The following is a 4626-nucleotide window of genomic DNA, read 5'->3' as shown; positions in this document are numbered from 1 at the left end:
GGAAAGTTGACTTCAAAAAGCTGTTGATTGAGGGGCTGCTACCAAGAGATTTGTTTCTGCCAGGCAGGCTAAGACTTGTTTTTCCAGGTCAGAAGCACAGGTGTGAATTCTAAAACCAGAGATCTCTTCCTCTAATGAGTAAGAAAAAGTATAGTAAAGCCTATTGCTTTAGCATGGAGTACACATAATACTTAACATTTTCACATTTGATTGCAGATAAGCCTTCAGGAAACACTTCTACTGGAGCTGGATAATTTCAGTGCTGTGTCCTGCATGTCAGTAGCCAGTGCTCACATCAGGGACAGGTGAGGAGACAGAACAAAAGGCTGCAGTGCCAACACAACTACAGATAATTTTTCAAACAATTTCTCAACACTAAGGTTTCTTTTTCTAATGCTACTACCCCCTCCAGTAAGTTATTAATCCAAGAATGAGCAGCCATCAGTGTGTACAGAGTAACTGAGCTCAGAGCAGCAGAGGAAAGAGCCCAGCTGGCTGAGCAGCAAGGACAGCCATGGAAAGCCAGCCAGCCATCATCCTTCCTTCCTTCCTCTGGGGAGGGAGGCTGGACCAAAGAAACCCTTGGGAATGGTTTGCCATTACAGAAATTTAGAAGCCCATATTTAAGCCACAGTCTGAAACATGCACAGACACAAACACACACACACAGGAGCATGGAGCCACAGACATTCTTTAGGCCAAAGAAATGTGTACAACACTTTATCTTCTCAGTTTGTTTGGGCTGGTAGAAAACCCATAAATGGAAGACAATGTATTTTTTGATAACTAGGATATCATGTGAATTATCTTCCCTGAATAGGACAGGAAACAAGCTTATTTATTCATATACCCACCTGCAATTTTTCTGCTTGTTATTTAAACAACCCAAGAGGCTGGTGACAGCTCTACTGACCCACAAGATGCTGCTTCTCCAGAGACAGCAACAGTGTCAGTACAAAATTCTCTCCAGGTCTCTCAACCTCCATGTGCTGCTTCTGCACTAAACAAGTCACTCTACTCAATCTCACCGTGCATTCTGCTTAGGTTACTTGCAAACAAGCTGCAGAATTTCAACCGTGATGTGAGCACTTGTTAATTTACAAATGGCTACAAAAGCTGTTGAAAGCAGCATGTGCAACTTTGCAGTAACTGTACCTCCTCTTCATTTCATTGCTTCTGCTTATAAACAAAGAACACCCAGAGAGCTGCACAAGGTTCCTGTCCTCCTGTCAGTCAAGGGAACAGAACTGCAGTTGGCTGCAAGGTTCTGAAATAAATAGGTTTTGACTGCTGAGGTAGCTTTTAACTACAAGACCTGCTCAGCCATGGGCTTCTGACAGCTTTTTCCTTCCCTCTTTTTTTTAAGCTCAAATTTAATCCAATCATTAAAATATTTGTTGAAGTGCTCTGTCTGCTTGGCAGCATAGCCCACACCACAGACAGAGTGATGGGTGACTTATTTAAGCAGGAATTTTTTTTGCATTCCTCCTAGGTTTTTTTATATTTTGAATTGTTTGTGCAAAGATTTGGTAGGTGGAGCTTTTCAATCAATTGCAGCAGACCTGGCACAGGGTGGCACTCATGCTGTTCACTCAAAAATGCTAAAGATAAAAATCACGAACAAACAGGAGTTTTCAACCAAGGTTGCATCATCACTCCATATTTTGTTTTCAGTGATGAAATAAATTCTAAACAAGTATTCTCATTTTATAGATGCTTTAAAATAGTTTCTGAAAAATACAACAGTAGCATTGATCTCTGTGTGAATTTGACTACACTGATTCTTAAGATGGGTATTTCTAAATTTATTCACAGGAAATCCCTACATTGTTCTCTTTATGTTGAAGTATATCAGAAGAATTGCCATGGGAAGAAGCAAGAGAACTTCAGTAAGAAAGGCTATGCTGCACCATTCCTTTCAAACCATAGCAGAATGCACTGCAGCAGTTGTGGCAGCAGGAACCCTTAGAGAGGAGAGGAACAGTCACAGCAAGACTTTGTTGGATCTGTTTGGGAAAACAGCTGAACTCTCAGGTACACAGATGCACCCTCACATCAGGGAATTAATCTAAAAACATCAATTCCAGCTGAGAATATGTGCTGCCAGCACCTGATTCTGTGCCTGGATGTGCAGAATTTGACATTTTTTCCTTCAGTTTTAAATCTGAAAAAGTCCTAGAATGGTCAATACCTTCCTTTTTTTCATAGTTGATCACCTAAAGGTACTTGCACATGAACCTACACATAAACTCTGAAAGTCTATTTTGAGATCACAAAAAGTTTTTATAAGGAAATGCCCACACATTCTGACTGTTTGTACCAAGGATGGTATTTGAACCCTGTGACCTCCCCAGGAACACCTTTAGTACCTGTGGAACAGATGGGAAAGAGTCTTCATGTGGCATTACTGTATCATCTTTGATGCTGTTTTGTGGAGGAATTCATGAGCTCCTTTTCTACCTGAACATACAAATGTAACTGTTCTCATGGTGCTCATACAGTGCAGTGCTAGCAAAGCACTGGCTGCATTTAGATAACGTTATCAGCATCCTTAGAGTATCACAGTCTCATCTTTGCTATCTGAAGGCATTAGTTTCTAAAAACCTGAAATTATGCAAGAATTCAGGACTGTGTGGACAATTCAGTGATGGGGAATGGACAGGGAGTTTATAGGTGTCACTTTCAAAAATATCATTTCAGTTACATGCCCTTGAGTATCAAAAGGCTTGAAACACTCAGAAGTATTTCAAGGTTTATTAAAACCTACAACTATTTTAAAACCCTAGATTACCTTTGTTCAAAGGTTCCTGATGACCCCTGCCATAGTAGATTTTACTCTTTTCATTCTTCTCAAACCGTATTCACTTGGCAGCATGTGAGAAATGAGAGCCTTGTGGTATGTGCTTGTTCTTGAGGCACAGGCAGGTAAGGTGACACTCCTGGCCACTCATGCTGCCATACAATGGAGCAATCTCATGCACAGGTGAAAAACTGCTGAGCAAAAGTACCTCTGAGTAGGTTGCAGTGAAACTGAAATGTATTCATGCATGTTTGGAACAGCTGTGCTCTGCAGTGAGAGCAACCCTGTCAAGCTGAAGGAAGGAAGCAAAGAGGCCAATTAGATTTTATGGCTTTGGTCAACAACACCAGGGATCCTTCTCCTTCTGGCTCCTCCCAACAAGGACATTGCCCATTTCAAAATATAAAGGAATACATGTCCTCTAGTAGGGCTACCAAAACTAGGAAAGGCACACTTGTAAAAACGTGCTGTGAACACTCAGAAGGACGTGGCTGCTGTATTTCATTTCAAGAATCAGAGAAGATGTCACTGGGGTCTGTAACAGCCCCTCCCTTCCCCACACACAGTTACTGCTATCTTATGTTTTTTTAATACTGATTTTAAAGTGACACTGTTCTTCTAATATTTATTGAAATATTTTAATCACAAATAGTAACAAGACTGTTTTCTCTACTGCCTCTGCTGTTACATGTCAGACAAAGCTGCCGTGCTGTCTTGGGGAAGAATGGGGCTTTCAGGCCTTTTCTTTTTTTTTTCACTCACTGTTAAGCAGAAGTATCAATACTGAGAAATGCCCTGAAGGCTGCACTAGGACTGCTACTATTTAATTACACTAAATTATTCTACAATTTAAAAATTGGCAGTATGCTTTAGTTCCATAAAACCAACAAAAAAATCCCTCAGCAAGGTATATCACAATGTGTCCTCACCCTATAGACACAGCCATGAGTAAGAGCAGCCTGAGATTATCTACAGACCTTCATAAGGCTCAGAATGGCTAAGTAGGGCATCATTCAAATGCTTTATACTTAAATAGACTGTCACCTGGCCATCAAAGGTATTTTCTGGCATTGAGAAGGAAATTTAATTTGAGATGTATAATACAGCCATGTATTTTTGAAAACATTTTAGTGCAATGATTTGGACATACAGGAACAGAATTTGAACTTGCAAATAAAGTTTAAGAATGTCTGTAGAAAAATACATTCTAAGAGCAACTAAAAAAAAGGTGAATGTATTTTTAGTACAGAGGAATTTAACATTCCAAGCAATGACAGTGTTTCTGGGAAGGACTGTACCCACACTATAGGAAAGGACATTTTATTAAGAAAGAAACAGTTTAGTTATATAACTTCTCAGAGAAGCACCTGAGAAAGTTCCACATGCAGACTTCAGCAGGGGGAGAGACCGAAAATGGTGCAACTTCTACCAGCAGAACTAGAAGCAAGCTTAACTGCAGGTCAGCACTAAGCACTCTGAAAGACTACACCTGACCTGACTTGGAAACAGGCTCCTATTTAAAACACAGGGCAAACAAATCAGAAGCAAAAGAAATACCTCTTCAAATGGCTCAACAACTGTTACTGAACTCTCAGCATGGAGGTGGGCAGAGTCCCTTGCTGCTGTCATCTCCCACCTTCCAGCACCAGAATGGATGACTGGTCACTTGGTCCCAGCTCTCTGTGCTCCCAGCTGCTAGGCTACATTAGAAGAAGAGGAAAAAATGCAGCAAATCGTTCCTAATATATTTTACATAGACAGCTTCTATTGTATTCTGAAAGTGTTTGCAGTCAGACAGAAAAGGTGAAGGGATTTAGTCAGTCGCA

Source organism: Agelaius tricolor, unplaced genomic scaffold (genome assembly GCF_023055355.1).
Source record: "Agelaius tricolor isolate 1412-34295 unplaced genomic scaffold, bAgeTri1.0.p SCAF_16, whole genome shotgun sequence".
Classification (NCBI taxonomy): Eukaryota; Metazoa; Chordata; class Aves; order Passeriformes; family Icteridae; genus Agelaius; species Agelaius tricolor.
This window is presented reverse-complemented; position numbering follows the sequence as displayed.